The following is a 17,862-nucleotide window of genomic DNA, read 5'->3' as shown; positions in this document are numbered from 1 at the left end:
TTCACACTTAGGAGACCCGGGAGGCGGAGTCTTGTCGCAAAAAGAACGATACACGCCTGTGGATCCGTTGACGAAACCGCAAGGTTTAAGGTGAAACGCCTCATCATCACCAATGGCGATGTGTTAGTGCGATGTGAATGTATTGGAACGATGATGGTCATTGAAATTTGCATGTATTAGTCATGACGTCAATGGTGTATAAATGTAGTAGTGACATATAATTCTGTTTACGTCAGCTTTGTAAACAAACACAATGTTTGAAAATATTAAAATAAATAAATATGATTGTTACATTCGGAACGCATTGAATGTTCCGTTCAATTCCCAGTGGTCCAGATCGCAAAATTAAGTGGAAAATGGGTTTTTCGAAAAATGGTAGGGGAAATATACCCATTTTAATCACACTAAGCCGTTCGACCAATTCTCATCACTTTTGCCGTTTCTGCTATTAAATCAACACTTTCAGATGTTTCAACAATGGAGAGTTGCTTGCTCACTTTTATTTGAGCTATTTATTACTTTGGAACAGTCAAAAACACTTTATATAAGCTGTAATTCATGATCAAAGTGCTGATAGGCCGATAATAGAAATAGGCTGAGAAAGGGTATAGTTCCCCTACAATGTTGAGGGCTTGATTAAAAATTAAGGCTATGTTTGAAAATAGCGGGGATCGATGGTGTAGTAGTATGCGTGGTTGTCTTAAATCCCAGTTGGCCTGGGTTCGCTTCCAGTGTGATACCGCCTTCCGTCGGATGGGGAAGTAAATGTTGGCCCCGGTCTAACTTAGAGGATAGATCGTTGGCTCAGTCCAGGTGTAGGAGTCGTCTGCCTTGGAAAAAGCCTGTTTCGGTAGAGTCGCTGGTCGCCCATTGGACTCACAACCCAAAGGTCGTCAGTTTGAATCCCGGGTGTAAATAAAGTTTTTGACTGTCTCACCGTATCAAACCTTCGGACACCTAGAAACTGCGTTTTTTTTATATTGAAATGGTTGTAACTTTTGACCCATACGTCCAAATTGACCTTTAAAAAACTTTGTTTTTAAGAGCTCTGTCCTTGACAAAGTTGCTTGGATTGACAAGCCCAACAACTTTCTATAAGATTAAAAAAAATCCCAAAAATATTCCTAAACAGATAAATTTTCAAAAAACACCCTAATCGAGAATTTGCAAAGCTCCAGAACGGCCCCATTTTTCGGAAAATTAATTTTCTACAATATGAAATGGTATGTGCTTGGTTGATAAAAATTAATAACCTTTATTTTTCTTTTACACAAACATTTGTATTTTTTTTCTAATCGAGCACCCATCCGGCTCAAGCTTGTCATGTGCCGCGAGCTGAGAGGGACTGATTGCGGATCTTAGACTGGTCTCAACATATCACATTCACATTATTTTGGATATTGAACGGCTTGAATCCTATGCCGAGCTTAACTCAACCACCTCGAAGGTTCCACCGGATCTCAGCTCCAGCGCCGACGGCTTGCTGCGGGGCGTGTTGTACATGTACATCACGCCCCGCATGTGCCACCAACACGTTGTGCGGCAGCGGATCCTTCGGGCCGATCTTGCCGTTCGGGTCCCACTGCAGTATAATCTTGACCTGGATTTCGAGCACTTCCAGGTGCAGCAGGACGTGGCGGGTGATCGTGTAGGAGCACTCGTTGCACGGATCTCCGGAATGGATCATTAATCCGTCAACGAACTTCATCGACTTGCTAACGCTAACCGCGCAGCTTACTAAACAAGACCGCCTCATAACCCTTGACGCCGGAATCCTCCGCAACAACACCGAAGCAGGCACCACGCACGGACAGACCTCCGATCAGCTTCTGGACGACGGCGGTCAGCTGCCGGATGCCCGGATGACCGTCCCTTCTCGTCGAGCATGTTCTGGGTGCGGGTGGTTATGATGATCTCCGAACGGTTCGGGGTGACGCGAAACTCTACACCAAAGTAGCCCATCGCGGCCAGCCAGGCAGAAAAGGATTCGGTAAACAGATTTTCTCGGTGATTCTGTAAGCCGTCTCCACATTGCTCGGAAAACCGTGCTCTTCACTTTCCGCGCACGACCTGGGAAAATTAAAATAATTATTGATCACATTATTAGGAAAACAAAGCCAAAATTACCTGTGTTTTCAGATTCCGGTGGAATCTCGGAAGGTCCGGGGAAAACGGATTTTTTTCTTTCCCGTTCTCTTGCCAACTTGAACTCCGTAAATGACAGATCTCTGCTGACAAAAACACAGCTGTCACAACCTTGCACGCCAGTGGAAAGTGTTGCCATTCAGGGCAGAGTTTCATAAATTGTTTTTTGAAATATATTTTTCATGTAAATTATTAAGCATTTATATTAATTGTAAATTCAATTTATTAACCTAAACAGCTCATTTATCAATTGTTTCATTATTATACATCAGTACGAGTCAAAAATTAAACAAGAATACTTTATTATTGAATTTGATTAAAAGTGTTAAACTAAAGTCTCTGGCAACCACATTCTTGATGACAACCAACATCAGTGTGACGTATGGTTGTGTTGAAGTGTGTCTGAATACAAAAAAAAAAACTCGCGCAAAATTCCAATTCGGATAATTCGATTCTAAATTTCGCTAAAATATCGCGTTTTGAAGTGTTTGACCGTAATTGGCTGGTCCTCCTGTGTGCAGCACGTCCAGTGATTATCGATTTATTAAGGTGAGGTGATTAAAACGGTAGTTTTGAGGCGTTTTTAATTGCGCGTATTTTTGTATGGAAAAAAATTTCTTTGCAAAAACAGGCTAAATTTTTAAAAATAAATGCTTTTTCGAGCCTACTATAAGTTTAGCCGTTTTCGCGTGGTAGTTTTGAACACAGTGATTATTTTTCTATATTTTTAAGATAAACATAAGTGCGAGGAATGAACGATTTTCAGAAAAATTTCAAATTTTCACCCAATAAGGTGGATCGGGAAACTATCATCATTAACGTGGAACGGGACGGAGTTTCGCCATATGTTTTTCGCCATATTTGATGATGGCCCGTTACACCTTAAGAGGGCCACATTATAAGGTGTTACGTCGATTCCGTTTTTTTCCGTTTCCGAGTGACAGTTCATCACAATTCAGTTTGGTTTCGTCGTGATCGTGATATCTTGTCGCTCGTGCATTTTAGGCCAAACTGAGTTAAGGACGTCATTTAATGCAACAAAACGGAAAAACTACGTACATTGTTGTAACTCTTCATATGTAAGAAGTTTCAATCATGTCGTGCTATCTGGACACACCCTGAATATTGCTGCAAGTGTGGCAACTGGCCAAAGGGATTCCATATCAGAACGCGTTTGACACAGGTACAAGCCCGACTGCTGTGAACATTTTAGATTATAATTCGGAACTAGCGCAATCAAATTCAACCAAACTTCGGAACAACGCACAGAACAGTCAGTCAAACAAATCGGGTTTGTTATTGTTTACATTGTGTGAGCTAGTTTTCGTTTATTCAAGGTCAAACATTAAAACGCGTTTTTCTCGGAACGTTAAAAAGCGTCATGCGACCAGATGGAATGATCACGTCGATTTGTAAAACCAGCGAGGTACTAAGTAATAAGTGTCATCAGTTATGTAGATTATGCTGATTATGGATTTAAATCTAGAATATTGTGTTATATATTTAAAACAATCTATGTAACAAAAAGATTTCAAATAGAGTTTAAGGAAGGAACATAATGACATAATGCATGCTACATTCTGAGTTATAAGTATCTATAACAGCTTCCTTTCTAGAATGAAGTATTTGTTTATCAGAGCTTTTAAGAATACTACTGTTTGTCATGTTTATTTATGAATTATTTTATGCAAACATGATAAACAATAATGTTAGAGCTCATAACATCCTGGATTGGAATTTTATGCATGCTTTGAGGTCATCATCGAGTTTTAATTGTAAGTTTGTTTTGTAAACCCATAAACTGATAATTGGAGCTATTGGAATTCAATTTTACAATGTAATAAAAGCAAAAATGTAAATTTTGCAATGACTCTAAATCACAGAGGGCGTTGCAGAAAGCGAACTTTGCATCACAAATAACCGTTTTACACTTGGGCATGTAACAACGTTCGGTTGCCTCCTCCTCCTGTTGCAGAAAGTGGTGACCTCTTAATTAAATGCTTTAGTATCAGATAATCATACATTTTATCACGCGCCCAGCACGATAATTGTTAATCGTTGTGAAGATATTTTACGCCGACATTGAAATGCACAAAAGTTTCAATTTTACCAACCGGAGGTTCCCCTTGGTCGTCGGACGCTAAATTGTTGGTTCTTCCAGTCCAAGTCTGTTGTCTCTTGAAAGGACCTAATTATACGCTCACCGGAGCTGTGTATTAATGTTATTAAAGTATTAAAAATATTACAAGCAATTTGTTATGATTCCTGCTGCGTTTTCATTTTGTTTTGTTTGGCTACTTCCAACGCTGCCTTTATTGACAATTATTGTTATATATCGATGCAACGGCGGCAATCTGAGGCCCCGGTTCCACTGGACGATGCTGGATGCTGGAACTGAAGAACGACGATGAAGATGAAGAATGGACGCAGAACGGTGAAGAGTTTATTAAAATTGATTATAATGTTCGATAGACACGATCCCGCTGGCTGCCCGGCCCTGCCTGGGACCGACTGTTGAGGTTGACTCTTCAAGGAAGTGCAACTTTGTCCCCCGTCCTTTTTGCGAACCATCGCCATCAACATCTTGAACCGCCTCGAGCAATACCGGATTCGGCCGGTAGCTGACCGGTGATTGACATTTTATAATGTGTTTGTGGGGTAATTTGATAAATTGCCCCGATCACATCAACCCCGTTCGAAGGATACAATTATCCTAGGGTCGGATCCCGCGGCCTGAAGGAGGTCACTTAACTCGACAAATCATTCCGAGCAAATCCCAGTTCAAATGACATCCACGGCGCCAATTCCGCTCATTACTTCACACCTTGAAAAAATGGTTCAATTTATACGCGAATGACACGCAACTCTTGCAAAAGTGCCACCTTCTGTGTGGAGGCACTTCATTTGTAGCAATCAAATAACGCCCGTCGTCGCATCGCTACAAATCGGGCAAAACATGCATTCGTTTTCTTGTTGTTTTTTTTTTTTTTTTTTGCTCGAGCAATTATTCTGCAAGCCGTAAATCATATCAACTTACAAAGTTGTCCTTACTAAAAAAGGAATATGGTGCTTCTTCAGTATAGATTAAAATGTGTTGCTTCATGATCGGTGATGGTAAGTGGCTTCAGAATTATTAGAAAACGATTATAGTTTCAATGGAAATTAGGTTTTGAATTAATGTTATTTAAAATAATAATATCTAATACCAATTGCACGTTGCTTTGTAACGTTCCAAGAAAACGCGTTTTAATGTTTGACCTTCAATAAACAAAATCGAAAGCGCGCAATGTAAACAATAATAAACGCGTTTTATTTGGCTGACCATTCTGTGCATTGTCCCAAAATTTGGTTGAATGTGGATGCTGGATTCTCGAGATATGATAACAAATGTTTACGGTAGCCGGGCATGTACGTGTGTCAAACGCGTTCTGGCCTGAAATCCCTTTGGCCAGTTACCGCACTTACATCAATTTTCATAGTATATCAAAATAGAACGACAAGGTTTCACATTTATTCACATTCATTTTTTTTTATGTTTTCATCGAATATCTCAGGATTGAAATCGAATTTTGGGGATCTGAGAAGGTGAAAAGCTGAGGCATTAGGGGACAACCTGAAAATTTCTGAAAAGTTGGGATTTGATGTCCTCTAAAACATATAAAAAAAATAAAAATAAAAATGGTGTTTTCTGCAAACCAAGTTTTAGTGACAAAAAGTTAAATAAAAATCACCAATTTTTTTTACCGTGTATCATTTTTTTCAGTGTGGTCCGTATCCATACCTACAACTTTGCCGAAGACACCAAATCGATCAAAAAATTCCTTCAAAAGATACAGATATTCGAATTTTCATAAATCATTTTTGTATGGACAGCTGCCAAATTTGTATGGAAAATTATATGGACAAACTAATGATGCAAATTGCTTCTTTGGGCATACCGAAGGCACCACAAAAGTTTCAGCCGGATTAAAAAATACAAAAATTAAAATTGAAGAAAAAAGACCGATTTCGTCGAGAATTGCTCTATTAGTTTCATTTTTCACATTCAACCTTTATTGCTTTCAAAAGCTATATGCTTTGTTCAAAAATTTTTTTAGCTAACTTTTGATAATTCTTAATAGTGACTTATGAGACTAGAAAATCTATCGAAAAAGTCTAAAAAGGATAAAATTGGTTCAGCCATCCCGATGATAATCAAGTGCAATTATTTTGACCAACATTATATTTTATAGCCTTTCCTTTGTAAAGTGAGGAAGGCAAATTGACAGTTTTAGATTTTTGTACTTTTTTCTTGGGATCTCGGGATTCGTCATGCACACGTGTACCGGCTCTGTGGCTTAATGGTTGCGGTTTCTGCCTCGAAGGCAGAAGGTTCAGGGATCAAATCCCGGTCGGCTTCCTTGAAATTTGGAATCAGGAATTGAACTTTGAATATAAACAAAAAACCTTCAAGAATCAGGTGGGATTAGAACTCACACCTTGAGATGGTCTGGGACGCTAACCAGTCGGCCATCATGGAGTTAATGCTCTAGAACTGAATTGATCCGTAGTGGCGAAATAATGTCACAAGGTATAATATATCAAACCATTATATAACTACTAACATCGTCTCAATACTCATCTGCCGTTTTACGGCGATATGATGTATACGCCATCAAGGTGATTTTGCTGTAGACACGATTTTCTGTTTTTGTTCATTTTTTCAATTTAAAATGACTAATTCAAGGTCTGCTCTGTAGAAACTGTTAAAAAGTACAATGAAAATGTGGCCCCTACAAAATTTCTTGTTTTTTCCTATTCTCTACGATTTTAAACCACAAACATCATTTGGCCGAAAAAATAGCAATAAAAAATCACTACTTTTACTTCCCAATGATGTATGTATACATTGCTTGATCAAAGCTGGCTACTAGGCTGGCTATATTTTTGTGCCAGCTATTTTTACAGCTGAGCGGATCCCTTAATGCATTGTCCACGTGAATACTTTAAGGGGGGGAGGGTATTAGGGAGCGTTCTTTTATTACGTAACAAAGTTGGGGGGAGGGGGGGTTGGAGGCCGTGTTACGCTCCATACAAAATTTTTAAAATTTGTATGGAAATTTTGTTACTAGTGGGGAGAGGGTCTAAAAATCCGTTTTTTTGCGTTAAGTAATAAAAGAACGCTCCCTTAGCGATTGTCTACGCTCCAGAAACACATTTTTTTTGCATGAACAATTGTCCACAAGGGAGGTGGGTGGGGTTAGAATTTTCAAAAAAGTATCTATGTGGATGTGGATAAGGTGTCATCCATTAAGTACGTCACATTAAAATCAGCTGCAATGTCACGCTTACTCAAAACCCCCCTCTTCCCACAGAACGTGACGTACTTTATGGATGACGCCTATTGGACGTCCCCTAAGAATTAAATCGAAATAATGTAATAAAATATTGCAAAGTCTTGATTTGGTCCCAAAACCTCAAATCAACATTCAAACAGAATTGAATTTGACTTCTAGCAATTCTCAATGTATACATACATCATGATGAGTAAAATTGGCGTATACATCATTGTTTGTTTGCTTAATAAAATGGGCCCCAGAGCAGTTTTTTGAAAAATTCTTTCGTCAGGAGGTAGCTTTTAAGATTCTTTATCAGACTGTACAATAAAATTGAAAATGTTCAAAATGGCGTATACATCATATCGCCGTAAAACGGCAGTCATGAACTGGACGAGGGAGTCGTGGATTGCCTTGCCCGAGTCATCTGCATTACCGATCTATGTCGGTACAATTTCAGAAGCAATCGTTAGCCTGAGAAAGGTATTCGTTTCAAAGGTTCTTGAGATATATGGTGATTACTAACCGAACAGTCTCAGTTGAAATATACTGTGGTCATGGCCAAGTCCTGCCAAGACGGGGGTTCAAATACATACACATACATACATACATACATACATACATACATCTCGGGATTTGTCATGCACACGGGATATGTCATGAGAGTCTACATCCCTAATTTCAGCCAATTTGCTCCATCAAATCTCAAGAGGTCGTGGCGCCCGTAAATCAACTCGGTGTTCCAAAAAAACGCTCAGTAGGTTTGACAGTTCGCTTTGCGTTTACAAAAATATCAAGCTTGAATAAGGCTACCAACTCTTGCTGAGCAAAAATCCGTACACTTTGCCGATATGACACCATGGTGTAAAAAAACTGTCAATGCATTATTTAGATAAATTAAATTTAATATATTTGGGGAGCGTTCTTTTATTACGTAACGCGAAAAATCGGACTTTTAGACCCCCTCCCCCCTCCCCTCGTAACAATATTTCCATACAAATTTTAAAAATTTTGTATGGAGCGTAACACGGCCTCCGACCCCCCTCCCCCCCTACTGCGTTACGTAATAAAAGAACGCTCCCTTGAGAATTAAACATATAAAACTGTGTCGTTTTTACAGCAAAATGCTATCAGAGTGCTTATGACTTGCACGTTTAAAAGTATTCATAAAATAAACCGTAATTTGTAGAGATGGGCTTATTTGAGCGAACCGTTCTTATGAACCGGCTCAAGCTAAAGAACGAATGAGCGACCGCTCAGAAAAAATGAGCGGCGGTTCATTTTGTGAACCGGTTCTTTTCAAAGAACCGTCAAATCAAAGAGCGAGTCGAAGAACGAACCGAACGAGAGCGAATGAGCGAGAGCGAATGAACGGAAAGAACGAACGGAGCGCTTGACTAGCGTCGCTCGCGCCGTCGTCGACGTTGTCGAACGGCGTCGTTTTCGCTCACTCTTTCGTTATTTCGCTCTCGCTCATTCGCTCTCCTTCGGTTCGTTCTTCCACGCGCTGGTGGTGACGGTGCTGAGGAGAAAAGAGGTGAAACTAGGTTCTCACCGGTCGCCTCATGTTCCAACATTACGGCGCACTTTATGCTTGTTGCTAGCCCTTCGTCGGGGCGCCTGTGATTTTGAATCAGCTGACTGTCGCCCGATGTTGTATGATCTCATTATGAAAATATCGATACATTTCTCTCTCGAACATAGTTCGCATGCTAGTTTGCGGTTTTAATCCATGTATTGGACCGTTTATGATTTAAAATGTAATTTACCACAGCACATCACACAAACTGGGTACTCTTTTGTGGTAATTGTTCAATAGTTTTCTTAATGCATTTTTTTTCTGATCTTCTTTTTTGACGCTTGTTTTGATCATTCATTTGCTGTCATTAATAAAAGTTGTTCTTATTAAACAAAAAACTGCATTTCAAGACTATTTTATCAAGTGCAGCAAAAGGCTACCTCAAATATGCCTGTTACTGAACACCAACTTAAATCTATTGTTTCACAAAATAATGGAAAGATAATTATCAAAACGATAATTCAGCTTACTTTTCATAACTTTTAACGATTGAAAGCAATAATTTGGTTGAAAATATTCACTTTTGAAGAAAACTCAAGTTTGTTAAACAAACAAACTTTGTTTACCTCTCTATGAAAAAAGTTTTCGATATTTTGGATTTCAGAGATCAATATCTTTCTCCTTTTTTATATAAAACGTTTATATTTGAAATGTTTTCCAAAAAAGGATAAAGCAAATCGACGATTTTCTATGTTTTATAGATGATCTCCAATCTGTTCAGAATAAGTGCGATGAAAACATATATTTTTTGCCTTCCTCACTGAGGTAAGGCTATAATCCTGCTCTAAAAATGAACTTCGTATAAAAACGTCGTAGACCCACCTTCATGTATACATATCGACTCAGAATCAAAAACTGAACAAATGTCTGTGTGTATGTGTGTGTGTATGTGTGTGTGTATGTGTGTGTGTATGTGTGTGTGTATGTATGTATGTGACCAACAAACTAGCTCATGTTTCTCAGCACTGGCTGAACCGATTTGACCCGAACCTGTTGCATTCGACTTGGTTTAGGGTCCCATAGATCGAGTTTTATACAGATTGAAGTTTCGATAAGTAGTTCAAAAGTTATGTATAAAAATGTGTTTTCACATATATCCGGATCTCAATTAAATGTATGTAAACTATGTCCGGATCCACCATCCGACCCATCGTTGGATAGGTTATCAAAAGACCTTTCCAACGAGTCCAAAACATTGAAGATCTGGCAACCCTGTCTCGAGATATGGCCATTTAAGTGATATTTATGTACTTTTTTGTAGCCGGATCTCACTTAAATGTATGTAAACTATGTCCGGATCCACCATCCGACCCATCGTTGAATAGGTTATCAAAAGACCTTTCCAAAAAATCCAAAACATTGAAGATCTGGCAACCCTGTCTCGAGATATGGCCATTTAAGTGATATTTATGTACTTTTTGGAAGCCGGATCTCACTTAAATGCATGTAAACTATGTCCGAATCCATCATCCGACCCATCGTTGGATAGGTAATCAAAAGACCTTTCCAAAAAGTCCAAAACATTGAAGATCTGGCAACCCTGTCTCGAGATATGGCCATTTAAGTGATATTTATGTACTTTTTTGTAGCCGGATCTCACTTAAATGTATGTAAACTATGTCCGAATCCACCATCCGACCCATCGTTGAATAGGTTATCAAAAGACCTTTCCAACGAGTCCAAAACATTGAAGATCTGGCAACCCTGTCTCGAGATATGGCCCCTTAAGTGATATTGATGTACTTTTTGGAAGCCGGATCTCACTTAAATGCATGTAAACTATGTCCGGATCCACCATCCGACCCATCGTTGGTTAGGTTATCAAAAGACCTTTCCAACGAGTCCAAAACATTGAAGATCTGGCAACCCTGTCTCGAGATATGGCCATTTAAGTGATATTTATGTACTTTTTGGAAGCCGGATCTCACTTAAATGTATGTAAACTATGTCCGGACCCATCATCCGACCCATCGTTGGTTAGGATATCAAAAGACCTTTCCAACGAGTCCAAAACATTGAAGATCTGGCAACCCTGTCTCGAGATATGGTCACTTGAGTGATATTTATGTATTTTTTTGTAGCCGGATCTCACTTAAACGTATGTAAACTATGTCCGGCTCCACCATCCGACCCATCGTTGGTTAGGTTATCAAAAGACCTTTCCAACGAGTCCAAAACATTGAAGATCTGGCAACCCTGTCTCGAGATATGGTCACTTAAGTGATATTTATGTACTTTTTTATTCCGGATCTAAAAAATAGATGAAATTTGTGTACAACCCCATCAAATCAGCCATTGTTGGTAATGAGTGAGGAAGGCTCCAACCACATAGGTGGATTAAGTTAGTGTTTTTTAATTATCAATCAACAAAAATCATACGAAGCGTGACACTCATGGACACTCCATTGGTCGTTTGAAAAAAAATCTAAATATCTTGAGCAGATGCTTCAGTTCATTCAGTCTACTTTCTGACTTTGAGCGAAATGAGCGGATGAGCCGTTCAAAAGAGCCGCTCATTTAAATGAGCGAACGAAAATGAGCGGCTCACAGAAATGAGCGGTTTTGCCCACCACTAGTAATTTGAATCAAATCATTATGTTCTTCAATTTTTTTTTTTTGTTAAACGTTTAAAAGTTAACGAAATGTCAAGTTTGTTTATCGTTCTTAGTGTTTTCATGAACAATTTACCAGAGTTTTTTTTTATTGAAAAGGTCTTAAAACATGTAAATCATAACATTTTATAGGACCTTTAAAAAAACTCTAGATTTGTTAATTCAAATGTTCAAATGTTTTCACAAGTTTTAGAAAGCCTTTGGAAATGGATAAATATATTTAGTAAGGAATTTCTAAAAGAACAATTCCAGAGTTTTTTTAAAGGTCCTATCAGCATATGAAAGACAATAGTTCAAAAACTCTAGAATTAATGATAATCAAGTTTGAATTGAAGAAACCCTAGAAAACTCTCCCTTTTTAAATCAAACTCACAGAAAAATAAAAATTTCTAGTTAACAAAAGCTTCGACCAAATCAAAAAAGCAATTCAATGATTAAAAAGTTGTTAAATTCCGTACAAATCCGTATTATGCGTAAAATTCCCTACACAAATTCCGGCCTGTTAAAAATCCGCGAAGAGATTCGAAAATCCGTATGGTAAGGAAAAAATCCGCACAGTTGGTAGCCTTAAGCTTGAATAATCTGTTACTCACTTAAATCAAGAAATATCTTCATGAAACTTTATGGAGTGATTAGAAATCATCTTTTAAGTAGGTTTAATAAATGTTCTTAAATATTACATTTTTCGATTTCTACTTGTATGTAACTCCAAAAGTGATCACAATTTAAAATTTCATTGTAAGATCTTCAGTCATGTTGTCTTTAAAAAACGGGATTTCAATTTCAAATGGTATTTTCAATGTTTCCGGACTTTTTTTTCAAACTATTTTAACACCATTAGATTTTCAACAAGGACTTGTAGGACCGTAATGGGCTATCTACAATCACTAAACATGGAAAAGTTAAATTTCTCAGAATTTATAAGGTGTGTATAAAAAGTACGTAGCTTGATGCGGACTTACCGTAGACTTTGAAATATTCCAAATATTACGTGTAAGTTAGTATTTTTTTTAGTCTTCCATTGTAGAAAATTAGATTCCTCTCTGTGGATTCAAATTCCTACGCTAAGTACAATTTTCGAAGTTAAGTGATTGTAGATAGACCATTAAACAAATCGAATAAAATCAACCCTGGCAAAATCGGTTTTGGCAATGGTTAGATAATTGAGTGAAATTATTTTGAAGAACATTTGTACCAGATCCAGAAGTTATCTTATAGTTGACCTGCTTATTAGCTGGTTAGTACTGACTTGTTCCAAGGTAAACCATCATCACCCCATCTACCACCCCTGAACTTCCTTATGAGGCAAATAAACACAAAACTGCAAATGGGTGCAAATAAATTCACTACGCAACAGTTGCTCGTTGCTCGTCTGCACTTCCTTCCCGATTGATTACTAATTCAATGCTGTCTGTTTTCTGTACTTTTTTTCTTCAGACAATCTCCTCCACCGAGCATCCTCTCATCACGCACTCCAGGGGGTTAGGTGGAGATGAGACGGGACTTCAGGCGCCACCACCGCCACCAACCGGTCTACCCCGAGAGTGGTCCGTGGCCGTGCCGTGATTGCAATTTCTTCGCGCCAGACTCCGTTTATGACTGTAGACATCAAAACATGTTCTGCGCGTTCAGGTACACAGACGCATCCCCACCCGAACCGCTTTCCTCTTGGCTGGCCCCGGTCGTAGACGGCAAAGAAAAGTAAAAGCCTTTCCAGCGAAGAGGCTCGCTCCTCTTGGCGTCTTCATCGACGGAACATGGCCCCAAAAGGAGGGGTTCAGGAGGAGAGGAAAATTGAATCTTCAGCGCCGTGGCGAACAAGTGAGTTATAATGTAAAACGTCGCGTTATAAATTATCTGAAATACAGAAGCTATTTCCAATTATTATTATAAATTTATTTTTATTTTATTTCATGCCGGGCTTTTGATTGAAGCCATGATTCAAGCCGTGAATCGCGATGTTGCTCGAACAGCGGTGTAGGGATGAGATCTCGTGTTGCAGGAAAGTCCTCGTCCTCCGAGAAGAGATGTTGTGATCTTGAGCGGTTCAATGTTTATGACTCTACGGCAGGCCATCTCGTCGTCGTCGTCGTTTAGCTTCACGCCATCGTCGCCCATTCATGTCAGCCGGGCTTTGTATATTAATCGCTACATGGCTTCTGGTGTTACTCTCCGCACAACTCTTGCCATGGCCGTCTGAAGAATCTTAATCATTTGCGCGATCACTGATCGGTGACCTGCAGACGTCGAGTTGAGGCAAAAAAGGTGATCCATAAAAGGTTATTATCCTTTGGGAACAGCAGTTCATTTATAACGAATTTCGTCTTATAGAAATAACAAAATCGTTCAAAAACATAACTTATTAGTGGAAAAACTTCAAAAGAGCAATTTCCATACGAATTGGAGGTGGTGCAAAATGGCAGCATCCGCCAGCAGCTAGTTCTAGAATAACAATCCCATCTTTCCGAAAGGGTTTTCCCGCGAGCACGCGAGAAAGCGCCAACATTGACAGCAGAAGCGTGAACAAGATCCTTGGAGGGAAATCATATTTCATTCCGAGTGTCGTCCCACTATTTTGGCCAAATGATTAAGGGCCAGCAGCAGTTTTTCCCCTTTTCCAGCCACCGACCAGGCGATTAGAACCATTTTTGAGAGGGGATTTCCCTTCCACAGGAAGAACAGGAACGAGAGAAAGGGATAAACAACACAGGAAACGATATTTACTTGCAGACAATAAAAACGTTAAAGTTAACTACACCCTCTAGACCACCATTAATCAAGTTCTTATTATGCTGAAAAATACTAATTCGTCATCATCTTGCAGGGCAGAGGAGGCTACGCGCGAGGAGGATGCTGGCGTGGTCCATTCATTCATTCAGGGCAGGAGGAGGGATAAACTGCTGCAAAACGGCGCGATGTCGTCGACTTTTCAAGGGATTGGCAGCCGCGGGTAGGGTGGGGAAGGGACCCTAATGATGATGAAGTGAGAGCCGAAGACCATGACTAAGGTGGGTGTGATAATTCTTCGGACAATGTGGCGGCTTTGGCGGGGCACTTGGAGTCAAAATTTTCACTTTTCATTTGTTCAACTAAATGAAGACATATTTTGAACAATTACAACCGATTAATCAAAACCAAAAATGTTCAAAATCCACTCATCAAATTTTCCTCCGTGTCGGATGTTCCCGGGATCATCGCTTAATTGAAGCCATTGGTCAAAATGAGCGTGGCCAAGTTAAGGAGACTTAGACCACTTAAGCGCACCGAACGTGTTTGCATTTCCAGGATATCTCGCGCATTCTGGCTGCGGCTGCGTTGACACTCGGTTTGATAAACTGCTCCCGAAAAAGTCCATTTGGATCAGCTTTTTATTCCTACCTTATAGCCCGCCAGCCTATCGAACTCCCCTATGGTTAAGTGAGATGGCTTAAGCGCCACTCCCGAAGGAGACCATCCACCTGTTTGTCGGTTTGCCCAGCCGTAGAGACCTCTCGAGGGGGGTTCAGTAATCCCGATTCGGGACAGGGAGTTCTGTGGGGGTGTAAAACGCGTCGGAGGTACTCCGACTAGCGTACCAAGCCACTACCCAGGAAGTGTAGCTGAAAAGAAACCGGAAACGGACTGGAGACCTCAGGGCGTGATTCATCACCTGCGGCCTTCAACAGTCCACCTGAAACAGTACAACAGAAAAATAGCCAGTGGTCCAAGGGATTCGGAGCCCTGACTCCAGTAGAAAAATAAAGTAAAATAGAATAAGGAAAGAAAATCTACATTTATTTAATCGGTCGCGAATAACATGAGCCGACTCTCTCGGTCACCCTAGCATAAGTGTTTGTTTTATAGCTACTGTGTGTCTAGGTTAAGTGCAGTAGGAAAAACATTTGTAGTGTTTTGTGTTCGTTTATTTTACAGTGAGTCATTCATGTTTACGTACGTACGTTTGTGTTTGCCGGCGATCCTCCCCTCTTCCTTTCCCTGAGATCCTGTTACTTCAGTTCAGATTCTACCGTGTGTTTGTCTTCCTTCTTCTCTCTTCTTCTTCCGGCTTAGGTGTGTGTGCTATGTGCGTTTTATGTGTTCATTTTAGGCGAGTCGGAACAGTCTCGACAGACGCGGCGCCGCGCTACTAGTTGGTAAGGTTGGTAGCGGGCGAAAAGTGTGCCATGGACTTATCACTTAAAGCATGCTTTACTCACGGTTTGCTTGGCGTTCGCGGTCGACGATCACGTGGTCGTCTCGATACCTGTTCTGCTGCTGCTGATCGACGGTTTCGAAGAAACTCGGTGGTTTGGTGGTCGGTGTTTCGCTGCGGACGGCGTCTACGACGTCATCACTTGCTGCTGCTGCTGTTGCTGCTCTCCGGTTAGCACCGGACGGGACTCGAGCACGTGGTTGGTCGCACCTGCGAGGAACCTCGACGACCTACTTTTGAAGATCTGCTGCTGCTGCTCGGCTGGAACGCTGGTTAGCTGGTTGTTGGTTGCCGGTTCGCGTGTCCGCCTTCGAGGCCGGACTTCTCTCCTCCTCACTCACGTGGTTTCTAACCTTCCAGGTTAGGTTGATGGCGGTTGGCGATCGCGATGGCGGATGCTGATCGCGATGGCGGTTAATTCAAGGACGCTGCGGTGACGGTTGCTGCTGTCCTGTTACGGCGTGGCCGTACAGTTCCGCTGCCGAGCGCGGTTTGGCGAGCGCTGGCCTTCGGCGGCGTGGGCGTTGCGGCCGGATCGAAGCGGTAGCTGGTCCCCGGTAGTTCGGGCCGTCTGTGACGAGCGTGGCGGTGGATGCAGAGCTGGTCACGGGATAGATGTTAGGCTTCGCCATGGGCAGGTGACCACGAGGTGGCCAACGACAACACTTACCAGGATTTCTGGAACGCACATGCACGGCAGAATTTCACACACGCACACGACACGGCACTAGTTCGAACTACTAAATCTCGCTAAACTAGCTAACCAGGGAAAGGACAGAGAAACACATTACACTAGAGATAACCTAAAAAGACAAACTCATGGAAACTAGAAAACCTACAATTTAATCACGAGACGCGCACAATCGAGGGCCACTGGTGCCTCTTCCGCGGAACTGATAAAAGTGAACCGTTGGGCGCGTCATCAGAACGTCGAGACTTATGAGAGGCTTCAGTTCCGAATTCCGTTCCCTCTCACGGTTACCAACCCTGGACAATAGCTTGTCATTCCCTAGACCGCTTTATCACCTCCACGATCTCATCACCCCGAACCGCGAAAACGCGAAACTCTTCGCGAGATTCGTGCGGCTGGCTCTCCCCGATCTCCTGTGCTGGCTCACCTCAAGAGCAGAGTTTAAACCACTCGGCCATCTGGTTGAACGGAAAGCTTTTGGGATAACTGGCGCAAAAGGTACTCGGCATTTGAGTGACCAAAGGAATGAGCAAAGGTCACTCAGCAAGAAAGCTCTACTCTGCGGCGTGTACGTTTAATACCGTTTAGGTATTTCTACTTCCCAATCATACCGACTGTACTTTTACTCCATATGTACTCGTTACATCATTCCCCACTAAAAGTACGAAAATTTGTTTCGCGTTAACACGGCGGTGAAAAACGACCAAACAAATTTTCGTAGGCCAAACCGAAGTGCTACTGATGATTGGGTTTCTCTTCGGGGTCATATACGTTCATCACTGAACTGTCAACTCACTAACAAGTTAGGTCCTTGCTAACAGTCAGCTCCGTCTCACTTTCCAGATCAGACAACATCACAGTGTCAGCGACGATGTTGTAAGTCTGCTACTAACCATCAATGACTAAAGTCTCCGGTCTCCAGCGAATTACTACTCAAATCATCACTAACAACAGTAAAGCCTCGAGAAAATGCAAAAAACGAGTAATTCAAAAAAAAAATCAATTTACAAATGTTCCTAACTCTAATCAACCGGCTCAAATACGGCAACGGCTTTTGAAAAAAAAATATTCATGGAAAAAAAATTGACCTTTAATAAAGAAATTCATGCTGAATGTTTAAATATGTACAACTAAATTCTAATGAAAATATTGAGAAATGGAAAAATAAGGAAAAAGAAGCAGTGAAGAAATTTGTAACCCAGAAAAATACTGATCAGTTCATTGATGACGACGACTCATCCATACTCAAAATTACAAAATAAAAACATTAAAACAACTACGGAAAAAAGTATAGCATAGACATAGAGTTTGCACATAACCCTACGCGA

The 17,862-nt window shown here is 40.7% G+C and overlaps 1 long non-coding RNA gene and 1 pseudogene across 1 annotated transcript; one reads left to right on the top strand and one right to left on the bottom strand.

The window, feature by feature from the left end:
- Nucleotides 1-1,293: 1,293 nt before the first annotated feature.
- On the bottom strand, nt 1,294-2,012 carry LOC119768663 (annotated as a pseudogene).
- A 476-nt stretch (nt 2,013-2,488) lies between these two features.
- Nucleotides 2,489-13,545, top strand: LOC119768665. The gene is made up of 2 exons (XR_005278132.1): nt 2,489-2,694; nt 13,089-13,545. It is a non-coding gene; the product is annotated as an uncharacterized LOC119768665 (long non-coding RNA).
- The last annotated feature ends 4,317 nt before the right edge of the window (nt 13,546-17,862 follow it).

This window comes from Culex quinquefasciatus, chromosome 3 (genome assembly GCF_015732765.1).
Source record: "Culex quinquefasciatus strain JHB chromosome 3, VPISU_Cqui_1.0_pri_paternal, whole genome shotgun sequence".
Taxonomy (NCBI): Eukaryota; Metazoa; Arthropoda; class Insecta; order Diptera; family Culicidae; genus Culex; species Culex quinquefasciatus.
The sequence above is the reverse complement of the archived record's forward strand: the minus strand, read 5'-3'. Positions and strand labels throughout refer to the sequence as shown.